The sequence below is a fragment of the Trachypithecus francoisi genome, unplaced genomic scaffold (assembly GCF_009764315.1).
Source record: "Trachypithecus francoisi isolate TF-2019V2 unplaced genomic scaffold, Tfra_2.0 Lachesis_group4, whole genome shotgun sequence".
In the NCBI taxonomy this organism is placed as follows: domain Eukaryota; kingdom Metazoa; phylum Chordata; class Mammalia; order Primates; family Cercopithecidae; genus Trachypithecus; species Trachypithecus francoisi.
Window position 1 is genome coordinate 135,113,091 of NW_022681469.1, and position 14,014 is coordinate 135,127,104.

General features: G+C 40.6%; 1 protein-coding gene across 3 annotated transcripts in view; it reads left to right on the top strand.

The window, feature by feature from the left end:
* The window catches only part of SUGCT (succinyl-CoA:glutarate-CoA transferase), a 738,264-nt gene that overhangs the window by 687,006 nt on the left and 37,244 nt on the right, over window positions 1–14,014 (top strand). The window lies entirely within an intron of this gene.

The window sequence follows — 14,014 nt, forward strand, 5'->3', positions numbered from 1 at the left end:
TTTACGTTCTAAGTTAATATTGATAGATGAGGTTTTGATCCTATCAAGAAGTTGTTAGTTGGTTGTTTTGTAGTTTCTATTGTGAGGCTGCTTGATAGGGTCTGTGGGCTTTGAACTTAAGTGTGTTTTTGTGGTAGCAGTTATCATTCTTTCATTTCTATGTTTAGAACTCTCTTAAGGATCTGTTGTAAGGCTTGTCTAGTGGTAATGAATTCCTTTAGCATTTGCTTGCCCAGAAAAGATTTTTCCCTTCACTTATGAAGCTTAGTTTGGTGGGATATGAAATTCTTGGTTGGAACTTTTTTTCCTTAGGAATGCTGAAAATAGGCCCCCAATCTCTCCTAGCTCATAAGGTTTATGCTGAGAGTCCACTGTTAGCCTGATGGGGCACCCTTTGTATGTGAGCTGGTTTTAAGATTTTTTTTCTTTAATGTTCACCTTGGACAGTCTAGTGACTGTATGCCTTGATGACAGTCATTTTGTGTAGTATCTGGCAGGTGTTCTCTGGATTTCTTGTATCTGGATGTGTACCTCTCCAGGAAGATAAGGGAAATTTTCTTAAATGATTTCCTCAAAATTTTTTTCCAGGTTACTTACTCTTTCTCCTTCTCTCTCAGGAATGCCAATCATTTATAGGTATGGTCACTTTACTTAATACAATATTTCTTGACAACATTATTCATTTTTTAAAATTCTTTTTTCTTTATTTTTGTCTGACTTGGTTAGTTTAAAAGACCAGTCTTCAGGCTCTGAAATTCTCTTTTCTGCTTGGTCCATTCTATTGATAAATCTGTCAATTATATTATGAAATTCCTTAAGTGAGGTTTTCAATTCCAGAAGCCCTGTTTGATTTCTTTTTTTTAAAGATGTTTACCTTTTCCTTCATTTCCTTGATTGCTTTAGAAGTTTCTTTGTGTTGGTGCTCAAACTTGTCTTGGAGGTTGAGCTTCCTTGCAATCCATGCTTTCAAATCTGTCATTTCTGAGTTTCCATTTTTGTTAGGAGCCATTGCTGAAGAGCTAGTGTGATCCTTTGATGGTGTCACCACATTCAAATCCCTCATGGTGCCAGCATTCTTGCAGTGGTTCCTTCTCATCTGGAGATGCTGGCACTTCTAATTTTTATGATTATTTCAGTGTGGGTACGATTTTTCTTTTTCTTTCTTGCCTATAATATTATTTTTTTCTTTACCTTTCCCTCCCTTCCTAGGTGATATGACTGGGTAGGGTCTTTTGGCTTTGTTTCTATAGCCCCATGCACTCTGATGGCAGGTTTTATATTGGGCTCTGCAGTTTGACCTACAAGCTTGTACATGGCACTTATAGGTAAGAGCCAGCTGCAGCCAACATGGTTGGGTATATACTTGATCCTTGCTTACTAGAAAAAGCTCTCTGTTTCCTCAGGCAATGGGCTAAGCTGTGGAGTGTACAGTGGTCTGAGCTCCCTCCTCAGCCCTGTGGGGTTGGGGGCCAAGATGAGCAGGGCTAGACCAGGCAGGTCCTCCTCCAGGGGCCCCGATGGCAGGCACGAGCACCAGTGCTGAGGGTGGGTACAGTGAGCAGCCACTGAGCACCCAGAGGTATGCCTAGGCATGGTGCTGGGAAACCTCCTTGGCCTAAGTTCTCTGCGTGGGAGTGAGGGGTGGCTTAAACTCCTAGGAGAGTAGGTAATCCAGATGCCTGGAGATCTGCCTGGGTATGGGGTAGAGAGGGCCTCCTGCACCCAGGATCTCTGCACAGGAAGACTGGGGCAGTTTAAGCCACTGTTCCAGATGAGTGGGTGCTATGAATGCCTGGAGATTTGCCTGAGTGTGGAGCAGAGAAGGTCTCCCTACACCAAGTTCTCTGCTCAGGAGGGGCAGGATGACTAAGGCTAATGAACCAGGCAAGTGTCCTGGAGATTTGCCTGGGCATGGAGCAGAAAGGGCCTCTCTGCATCTGAATCTATGCATAGGAAGGGTGGGGTAGGTCAGGCTGCTGAACTAAATGAGTGGGTACTCTAAATGTAAGGAGATTTGCCTGCATGTGAAGCAGAGAGGGCCTCCCTGTATCAGGATCTCTGCACAGGAACGATGGGGCATGTCAAGCTGCTGATATAGGTGAGTGGGTGCTCTGAATGCCTGGATGTCTTCCTGTGAATGGAGCAGCAAGAGCTCTGCTGTACCACAATCTATGCCCAGGAAGGGTGAGGTGACTCAGGCTGCCAAACCACACAAGTGGGTGCTCCAAATGCCTGGATTTCTGCCTGAGGGTGAAATGGAGAGTGCCCTGCTGTATCACAATCTCAGAGGAGCAAACTGGGACACCCAACAATGGTACATGCAGACTAGTTCCACGTTGCCAAGCTGGCAAGTCTCACTGCCCAAGAGAAGCTACAGCTGTAGCAGCTCTCCTCCTGCCCCAGGCTTGCAGTGTGGGGAGCACAATTCTAGCACCTACTGCTGAGGTGCCTTCTACAGTTCTGGCTGTGGAGGCCCCTACCCCACTCCAGAGCAAGTCTTGCTCCAGCCTCTGATCCAAGACTAAAATACCAACACAGTCGTGCTGCCGTGTCACCAAAGAATTCCTGACTTTATAGGGTCCTTGGTTAAAAATGGCACCCTGCCCTTCGTCCTAGGCTAGGCTAGGCTGGGAAAATGTATTGAGCTTTTCATGGTGTCTTTCTCTTACAACATCTTCAATCCTTTCCCCAAGTTAGCACTAGGGCTTGGAAGAAACAAAGTGCTCTCCCTTGGCCTGGGTTGCTTGGATCTCCATTGGAAAGGTGAGCTTCAGAGGGAAGCTCTCTGCCTCTCTCATGTACTGGGGTTTTACTCATTTTTATCAGCCAGACACCATCAGAGGGGCTGTTTGCGGCATTTTTCTCCCAGGATTCTGGTTTGTTCTTCAAGATTCCAGTAGATTCCTATTTTCCTTCTTGAGTTAAAGTTCACAGAGTTGATCTTTATGCATTGTCTTGCTATCTCCAAGTGGCTGAGGCAAACTAAAAGCCTCTCATCTGCCATCTGGGATGGGGTGGGGGAGTTGGTCAATTTTAAGGCTAAAGAGGTTACTAAGGCTATTCTTTAGCAAGCCTATTGTATGCAAAATAAAGGCCTCTGTACATATGGAATGGACAGAATCTTAATAGGCGAAGTTATCACATCTCTGCCATATTAGCTATAGCCATTAACTCCAGAACCAGGGCTTGTTTTTATAGGAGTATACAAGTGAGAAGTCAAATAAGAGTTGCACTAAGGTATTGTAAAGAAAGAGGATAAGAAGGGGATGAGAATAGAGTAAGTTAAAACTGTTTATCTGTAGTGTCTTTGGGGAGGAGAAGTTTGGAGATTACAAACCAATACTTCTATTGTCCAATATCACATTTCCCATTCTTAGTTGAGTTCGTGTTGATGTAATTTGAAGGCTGGAGCTTCTTCATTTTTGTGTATGGCACAGGCAATTCTGACTTTTTACTTATTTATCCACTTATTTATTATCCACCAAAAAACAGTAGTAAGTACCTATAGTTGGCCAGCATTGTGTTAGATTTTAAAACTGGTCCTCTATCCATGGGGAACTTACATTTTTGGGGGAGACAGATGAGAAAGTCAACACTCAGTACAATAGGTGGTTCTTTGAAAGAGGTATTCTAGCAGGAACACCCAAGTCACCGGGGAGTCGGGGAAAAAAAACCCTGAATAAGCAGTGATAGAGGGCGGGAGTGGTGAAGACATACTGGAGAGAAGTTAAATCATGGAGTAAGTGAGAATAGTGACTGGACTTAGAATCAGGTTACTCACTGGGGGGATTTAGGATAACAATTATATCAACTATTAATGGAAGGAGTACAAGACAAAGAGCTATTTTGTACCACATAATGATAATTTAGGTCTTAACCATGTGGAGTTTTGAGGATCTTGTGGTACATCCAAAAGAAGATAATGTATCCAGCAAACAACTGTCATTAGGATTCAAATGGAGGTTGAAGCCATGAATATATATATATATAGTTCTTCAGACAGAGTATATAGACTGAACAAAAGTAGGCAATGGGATGCCTGAGGAAGACCCATTTTTAAGGGTTGAAATGAGTAAATAGGGATGGCAGGAAGGAAGAGAAGAAATAGCCTCATTAGTAGGAGGAATATCTGGAAGAGTTGTATTACATAAGCCAAGAGAGAGAACTTGTAGAAGGAGGTAGTGATCTACAGAATCAAATATTACACATGTAATATAATGGTTGCTAGGTGGGCTTTTTGCTAGCTAAGAAATGTTCATTCAGGTTTTCTTGATAAAGAAATCAAGAAATCAATTTGCTTAATTGTAACTATACACTCAGAAAATGAAGCAGACAAAAACTCTACTCATGCAACCAGGTTTTGAGAGAATAGGAACCAAGGAATGCCAGATCTCATAAAGAATGGACTGCAGTTCAGAAACTACGAGTTCAGGATATAATACAACTCTTGCAATCAGGATATTTTGTTACCTCCTCAATAGGAGGTACACCCTGGTCTGTCTACAGGTAGTCTGCCATCAACCTAATTCTTTATTACTCTATAGAGGTCTGCACGCCTTGGATGCACTTCCATATTACCATCTTTAGACCAGCTCTTTCAAGAGAGAATCTGATTGGTCTAGTTTATCCCCATGTTTCTAATTAGGGAGGGACCTCCTAGTCCATAGATTGGTAGTTATTGAATCACTTGTGTTGCCTCACCCCCACTGGGGCCCAGTCAGCTGTAGCCAGGGAAACAAAATAATATGGTACCCAGAACATGACCACTTCTTCATAAAGAACTGGTAAGGACCGCTTTCCTCAAAAAGGAGCAGTGGCTCTGGAAGATGCTTCCTGTTTTAAAGCCTGTATCATTGACATTAATAATGTGGAAGTATATGTATACCTGGTGAGAGTATCTTCAACACTGGAGATAAACACTGGATTTGAGATCTTAATGGATTTAAAAGTAAATGGGAAGTGAGCCAGTGGAGGCAGGGAATATAGATGAATCTTTGCAGGAAGGAAGGTAAGAGATACAGCACCATAGAAAATAGGAAATATGTTTCCAAGATAACATTGTCTGTGTGTATGTGTGTGTGTGTGTGTATATATATATATATATGTTTTTTTTTAAGTTCTAGGGTACATGTGCACAACGTGCAGGTTTGTTACATATGTATACATGTGCCATGTTGGTGTGCTGCACCTATTAACTCCTCATTTACATTAGGTATATTTCCTAATGTTATCCTTCTCCCCCGCAGCCCCACCCCATGACAGGCCCCGGTGTGTGATGTTCCCTATCCTATGTCCAAGTGTTCTCATTGTTCAGTTCCCACCTATGAGTGAGAACATGCAGTGTTTGGTTTTCTGTCCTTGTGATAGTTTACTGAGAATGATGGTTTCCAGCTTCATCCATGTCTCCACAAAGGACACAAGCTTATCCTTTTTATGGCTGCATAGTATTCCATGGTATATATGTGCCACATTTTCTTAATCTAGTCTATCATTGATGGGCATTTGGGTTCATTCCAAGTCTTTGCTATTGTGAATAGTGCTACAGTAAACATATGTGTGCATGTGTCTTTATAGCAGCATGATTTATAATCCTTTGGATATATACCCAGTAATGGGATGGCTGGGTCAAATGGTATTTCCAGTTCTAGATCCTTGAGGAATCGCCACACTGTCTTCCACAATGGTTGAACTAGCTTACAGTCCTACCAATAGTGTAAAAGTATGCCTATTTCTCCACATCCTCTCCAGCACCTGTTGTTTCCTGACCTTTTAATGATCACCATTCTAACTGGTGTGAGATGGTATCTCATTGTGGTTTTGATTTGCATTTCTCTGATAGCCAGTGATGATGAGCATTTTTTTCATGTGTCTGTTGTCTGCATAAATGTCTTCTTTTGAGGAATGTCTGTTCATATCCTTCGTCCACTTTTTGATGGGGTTGTTTGATTTTTTTATTGTAAATTTATTTAAGTTATTTGTAGAATCTGGATATTAGCCCCTTGTCAGATGCGTAGATTGTAAAAATTTTCTTCCATTCTGTAGGTTGCCTGTTCACTCTGATGGTAGTTTCTTTTGCCGTGCAGAAGCTCTTTAGTTTAATTAGATCCCATTTGTCAATTTTGGCTTTTGTTACCATTGCTTTTGGTATTTTAGTCATGAAGTCCTTGCCCATGCCTATGTCCTGAATGGTATAGCTTAGGTTTTCTTCTAGGGTTTTTATGTTTTGGATCTAACATTTAAGTCTTTAATCCATCTTGAATTAATTTTTGTTTAAGGTGTAAGGAAGGGATCCAGTTTCAGCTTTCCACATATGGCTAGGCAGTTTTCCCAGCACCATTTATTAAATAGGGAATCCTTTCCCCATTTCTTGTTTCTGTCAGGTTTTTCAAAGATCAGATGGTCGTAGAAGTGAGGTATTATTTCTAAGGCCTCTATTCTATTGCATTGGTCAATATCTCTGTTTTGGTTACTGTAGCCTTGTAGTATAGTTTGGAGTCAGGTAGCGTGATGCCTCCACCTTTGTTCTTTTGGCTTAGGATTGTCTTGGCAATGCAGGCTCTTTTTTGGTTCCATATGAACTTTGAAGTAGTTTTTTCCAATTCTGTGAAGAAAGTCATTGGTAGCTTGATGGGGATGGCATTGAATCTATAAATAACCTTGGGCAGTATGGCCATTTTCACGATATTGATTCTTCCTATCCATGAGCATGGAATGTTCTTCCATTTGTTTGTGTGCTCTTTTATTTCGTTGAGCAGTGATTTATAGTTCTCCTTGAAGAGGTCCTTCACATCCCTTGTAAGTTGGTTTCCTAGGTATTTTATTCTCTTTGAAGCAATTGTGAATGGGAGTTCACTCGTGATTTGGCTCTCTGTTTGTCTGTTATTGGTGTATAGGAATGCTTGTGATTTTTGCACATTGTTTGTATCCTGAGACTTTGCTGCAGTTGCTTATCAGCTTAAGGAGATTTTGGGCTGAGATGATGGGGTTTTCTAAATATACAATCATGTCATCTGCAAACAGGGACAATTTGACTTCCTCTTTTCCTAATCGAATACCCTTTATTTCTTTCTCCTGCCTGATTGCCCTAGCCAGAACTTCCAACACTGTGTTGAATAGGAGTGGTGAGAGAGGGCATCCCTGTCTTGTGCCAGTTTTCAAAGGGATTGATTCCAGTTTTTGCCCGTTCAGTATGATATTGACTGTGGGTTTGTCATAAATAGCTTTTACTATTTTGAGATACGTCCCATCAATACCTAGTTTATTGAGAGTTTTTAGCATGAAGGGCTGTTGAATTTTGTTGAAGCCCTTTTCTGCATCTACTGAGATAATCATGTGGTTTTTTTCTTTGGTTCTGTTTATATGGTGGATTGCATTTATTGATTTGCTTATGTAGAACCAGCCTTGCATCCCAGGGATGAAGCCAACTTGATGATGGTTGATAAGCTTTTTGATGTGCTGCTGGATTCGGTTTGCTAGTATTTTATTGAGGATTTTTGCATCGATCATCAGGGATATTGGTCTAAAATTATCTTTTTTTTTGTTGTGTCTCTGCCAGGCTTTGCTACCAGGATGATGCTGCCCTCATATAATGAGTTAGGGAGGATTCCCTCTTTTTCTATTGATTGGAATAGTTTCAGAAGGGATGGTTCCAGCTCCTCTTTGTACGTCTGGTAGAATTCGGCTGTGAATCCGTCTGGTCCTGAACTTTTTTTGGTTGGTAGGCTATTAATTATTGCCTCAATTTCAGAGCTGGTTATTGGTCTATTCAGGGATTCAACTTCTTCCTGGTTTAGTCTTGGGAGGGTGTATGTGTCCAGGAATTTATCCATTTCTTGTAGATTTTCTACTTTATTTGCGTAGAGGTGTTTATAGTATTCTCTGATGGTAGTTTGTATTTCTGTGGGATCAGTGGTGATATCCCCTTCATCATTTTTTATTGTGTCTGTTTGATTCTTCTCTCTTTTCTTCTTTATTAGTCTTGCTAGTGGTCTATCAATTTCGTTGATCTTTTTAAAAAAACAGCTCCTGGATTCACTGATTTTTTTTTGAAGGGTTTTTGTGTGTGTGTGTGTCTGTCTCCTTCAGTTCTGCTCTGATCTTAGTTATTTCTTGCCTTCTGCTAGCTTTTGAATATGTTTGCTCTTGCTGCTCTTGTTCGTTTAATTGTGATGTTAGGGTGTCGATTTTAGATCTTTCCTGTTTTCTCTTGTGGGCATTTATAAATTTCCCTCTACACATTGCTTTAAATGTGTCCCAGAGATTCTGGTATGTTGCATCTTTGTTCTCATTGGTTTCAAAGAACATCTTTATTTCTGCCTTCATTTCATTACTTACCCAGTAGTCATTCAGGAGCAGGTTATTCTTTGTAGTTTCCATGTAGTTGAGTGGTTTTGAGTGAGTTTCTTAATCCTGAGTTCTAGTTTGATTGCAATGTTGTCTGAGAGACAGTTTGTTATAATTTCTGTTCTTTTGCATTTGCTGAAGACTGCTTTACTTCCAACTATGTGGTCAATTTTGGAGTAAGTGCGATGTGGTGCTGAGAAGAATGTATATTCTGTTAATTTGGGGTGGAGAGTTCTGTCGATGTCTATTAGGTCCACTTGGTGCAGAGCTGAGTTCAATTCCTGGATATCCTTGTTAACTTTCTGTCTCGTTGATCTGTCTAATGTTGACAGTGGGGTGTTAAAGTCTCCTATTATTATTGTATGGGAGTCTAAGTCTCTTTATAGGTCTCTAAGGACTTGCTCTATGAATCTAGGTGCTCCTATGTTGGGTGCATATATATTTAGGATAGTTAGCTCTTCTTGTTGAATTGATCCCTTTACCATTATATAATGGCCTTCTTTGTTTCTTTTGATTTTTGTTGGTTTAAAGTCTGGGTAACATTGTCTTTTAAGAGAGAAGATACTTCACCCTAGTTGTATTGTAATAGGAAAGAGAACGAGTGCAAAGAGTGCATATGTAGGGGTGAAAATGTTTGATAGACTGAGGTCCCTGAGGAACTGCAAGGACGTAGAGCACCGTTTTTTACCTTATTCATACGCACAGTCATCAGTGAACTCTCCTATCTGAGATAATGTCATATTGTTGAATGTGGAAAAATCCTGAAAGAGATATGGGGAAGGAATAAATTGAAAGTGACAGTGTTAAAGAAATGGGGAAATACTATGGGAGTGGGCAGCTAGAAACACAAATTAGGAAAGGAAAGAGTGGGGAATTCAGGGAAAGTGAAGAACCAGTAAGCAAGAGTTTGACCAAATATTCCAAAGGGACAGGTTTTAAGTCCTCCTGGGTGTTCAGATGACTCCAAGTGCTGCTTATTTCTTTTGTTGCAAGGAAAAAGCCAAAAGCACTCCTTGGTTGTGATGTCTCTCATAACTCGCTACCACAGCAGGCAAACTCTCAGGTATTCTATACGAACTTTTTGTTTTGCATCAGTAAATATTTGCTGCCATTGTATCATCTTAGTAATGATTGACCATACATCCTATTTGAATTTCATGGAGCAAACCCATTAAATAATTTTTAATACCAGAGATAATCCCAGTGGCTAAGTCAATTAGATCTTAAAAATAGAACCTTTGTTAAAAGGTCACTCCAATTTCTCTTGTGGTGTTGAGTTCTGACACTGATAAATTGTCCCCAGGCTCCTCTCTTAACATCTTAGGTTAAGACTGTCTCTAGTACATACATACACCAGAAGCACTGAGATTTTTTTTTCATTTAAAAATAGATCCAAAGGCAAACATATTTAAAGTGGATTTCCTACTATGGCGATTTCAAAACCTAACACTGGAGAATGAAGGTGGTAACTGTCGTTTCACATGTGTACTCAGCAAATGCAATTTCTACTCCCATAGTTTTCCTTTTCCTCCACCTAACTCTACTACACTGCTTTACTATAAATATTAGTTGGAAGGGGTAGATTTTATAGGCATTTGGGACCTTCATCTTCATCCTTGAGAAGAAAATGGACTTCTTAAAATTTTCCTTTACTTTTCTTTCCTCCCTTCTTCCTTCTCCTTAGCCTCCTCTTGCTCCTTCTCCTCCTTCTTTTTTTTTTTTTTTTTTTTTTTGAGGCGGAGTCTCCCTCTGTCACCCAGGCTGGAGTGCAGTGGCCGGATCTCAGCTCACTGCAAGCTCCGCCTCCCGGGTTTACGCCATTCTCCTGCCTCAGCCTCCCAAGTAGCTGGGACTACAGGCGCCCGCCACCTCGCCCGGCTAGTTTTTTGTATTTGTTTTTAGTAGAGATGGGGTTTCACCGTGTTAGCCAGGATGGTCTTGATCTCCTGACCTCGTGATCCGCCCGTCTCGGCCTCCCAAAGTGCTGGGATTACAGGCTTGAGCCACCGCGCCCGGCCCCTCCTTCTTTTTTGAGGAGGAAGAAAGAAAAAAATTATTTGAAGAGAAATTAAGAGGTGGTATGTATACTTAAATTTTTATTTCCCATAAGTTTCAGATCTGGGATTCAAATAGCTATGGACTAAGAGAAGGGCCTGGCATCTCTCCTAGTCCCATGAAATTGTCCTAATGCCTCTTAACAGAGTTAAGGCCATTTGTCCCCTGGTTTTAGTCTTATTGCTAAATAATAGCTAACTTTTAATGATTACCTAGTAGTTTCCAAATATCAGGGATAAAAAACGAATAAGCACTGGTCCTTTTCCTAAAAGAGCTCACACTATAGTGGTGATGATTGGGGAGTGGCTAGATTAATGCAATAATTTAGGGAAAGTGGAAGTCAGAAGGAGAGAAAATGACAGTGAGCAGTGGATGAAAAGTTTCTCCCTTTCTGTCATTCAGGTTCATGACAAGTAGCTAGCTAAATCCTCAAATTAATTCACTCTATGACTGGAGAGGGCAAACCATATTCCTTATTAAAAAAAAAAAATCATTAAGGAAAGAAATTTGTCTATAGCAATAAAGCTGATGGATGTTCTTAAAGTCCAAAGAATCTTTCCTGTTAGGCCCGCTTGCCATTTCAAAGCTGAAAAAGGAGTATATGAAGGTAAAGGGGGATGTGTGTGTGTTGGGGAGACAAGAACAGAGGGAGGAGGGGAAAACATCAGGCAGAGAGAGCACTTTGTGCAGATAAAGTTGTTTTCTTAATTGTTGTCTTAAAATGATGGCTATGGTTGAGGTAGGAAATAAGCAACACAGAGAACATCATGATATAATATGATATGCATCAGTTGGGGTACATGACGCAAGCTACTACAACAACCGCTACATCTCAAATAATGATTTGTTGCTTCTTCCTGTGTCTTAGTCTGTTTTGTGCTGCTATAACAGAACACCAAAGAATGAGCAATATATAATAAAAACAGAGTTGTATTGGCTTGTTGCTCAGTGGCTGGGAAGTCCAAGATCAAGGCGCCAGTATCTTATGAGGGACGTCTTGTTCTATCACCCCATAGTGGAAAGCAGAAGGGCCAACAAGAGTGAGAGCAAGAAAAAGAGAGTGGAAGTGAGCGAGCCTACTCCTGATAACTGGTATTAGTCCACTTATGAGGGCAGAGCTCTCTTAAGGCCCCACCTTCCAATACCATCACAATGGCAATTAAATATCAACATGAGTTTTAGAGGGGACAAACCCTCAAACCATCGCAGCCTGTCACAGACCAAGATAGTCATGGAAAAGAGGGGACTGCTTCATGCAGTCTTGCAGGAACCCAAGCTCTTCCTGTCTTGTAGTGCCACCATCTTCACTATGTGGTCCCAGGGTTACTGTAAAGGGGGAAGAGAGATGTTAAAGGTTGTGCAGGAGGTGGGAGGATTCTGGCAGACCTGGAAGTAGTATATATAACTTTCACTTGCATTTCTTTGGATAGAATTCAGACTCAAAGCCCAAAATTAATTACAAAAGAAACTGGGAAATGTAGTCTTTCTGTATGCCCAGAGGGAAAATAATTTTTTTTTTTTGTTTTTGGTGAACATATGGCATTGCCCCGACACGTGGTAGTACTTTCATCAAGCTAAAATTGACAGTGATAAGAGTCCTAAATAATAAACAAGTGAGGTCTTGCCCTTGTTGGAACACTCGCTGCCTTGTTTTTAGCATTACTTAGGAGAGTTTGAATATTTGTGTCTCTCTGTGGCTTAAATGAAGAACCTTTTTAGGATTTCAAATTTTCTGTGGAAGCTTCGTTTGACGTACATGGCATAGGTTCAATATTTCTTTCTGTTTTTTAACATATTCCATGAAATAAAGAAAAAGACAAACCTGTCTTCTTTAAAGTCCTAACCCCTCCACATGAGTAAGGGAAAAATGGAGGGGGAACCTGATGTGTGCTCACTCTGAAGAAGGTGCTTTCTCCCGGCTCTGACTGTTAGAGTGGACTCAGCTCATTACGTAGTCTAGGCAGGTGACCCATTCTCCCCAGCTGTTCGACGGTCCAAACGGGCAATCTCCCCAGTTAGAGGAGCCCTGTTTTTGGATTAAGGTTACATAGATGCTTACATTCCCAGTTAGAACTTCTAAAAAGTCCCCATGGCATCGAAACTTGTCTTTCAATGTAAGTATTGCTGTAGAAATAACTACATGCCCATATTTATAAAGGAAAACTAAATCACCAAAAAGTTCCAACATTTTATGTATAATATGCATGTTATATATATAGTAAAGCTATTTTATTTTTCCTTAAAAATCCATTTTATTAAGTGCCTACAGACAATATATTAAGAAGGAGACTTGAGCTCAAAATGTAAAACCCACGATAAACAATCCAAGTACTGAATTTTTAAATCCTCATATTGCACAGCTAGTTGTCTCTAAGTTTTAAATGGTAGTTACTAAAGCATACCATCAAGAATGACTTTTAGCAAAAATCACAGCTGGCTTTGAAATTAATTTGAAAATGAATATAATCTGTAACAGGTACATATACATGAGGTGAAGTAATTGCTGGCATCCTTCAATTAATACACTGTCTTCAAGTTCAGGGCAAAGCATTTAGTACTCAGGAAAATTACATATAAGATTATATTTTATGATTTTTTTTTTTCCCTGGGAGCATATGAACAAGCATTACAAACATGCTATACACCTGTAAGACCAAGCATTATGGTAGGTAACTAGGGAATATCCACAACACTAGAAAGAAATCTGCACAATGAATCAGGCAGAGAACAGCTGGTGAAGAAATCAGATGGAGAATGGGAGTAATCTGTGGAAGGTATTTTGAGTTTGCTATAAACATTTTGTAAGCATTGGGTGAAGAAGCTAAGCCTCTGGGCCTCACAGCCAAAGCCCAGGCTTGCCTCAGGCTAGAGAAACACTTTTCAGAAAGTACCCAGCTCTGGACAAAAAGTGACTATTTAAACACCATGTGGAGAATGTTGTTAATTCTGACTCTAGGGTTGTTTTTGAATCACCCACAAGGCATCCGTCTTTGTAAGGACTGGCCCCAGGTTTCTAGAGAGTTTGACCTCTTGGGTGCCCTGTATTTCCACTGTTACAGACAAGTGCATTGCTAGAGAAAGAAAGGGTATTTCTTTTAAGTATTGAGTAAGTGCTGAGCAGGAAAGAGCTTTTTACCTATCCCTTGAGGCACAAAATAAGAGTACTGTGGTGAGTAACTGAGAACTGGGCCAAGAATATAAATCTGTTTAAGGTTTCGAAAACTGGGTGCAAGTTTGCTTTCTTTCACCTCCAAATCCACTAGATTTTTCTATCTTCATTTTCTTTTAGTGCTTTGTGCTTCAATTTTTTTGTGGTATGCATAGTTAAAATCCCGACGAATGAAGAGGAATCCTCTGTCATACAAACAAAGGAAGAAGCTCAGTGTACTTAGGCCACAGCATAAAGGAGGGGCGGGGAGGGAAAGAGAAGCATAGGAAAGAAAAACACGAAAACACAAATACTGGAGCCAACTCAGACCACTGGGTCAAATGAAAACCCACAGTGCAAATGGCAAAGGATCAAAGGTGACAGGGTGTGTTGCTGGGGAAGGTGCTGCCCCTGCTGTAATGCATTCCACAGCAGAGAGAGTCCACTGGAATCGGGCACCTGCTGCTT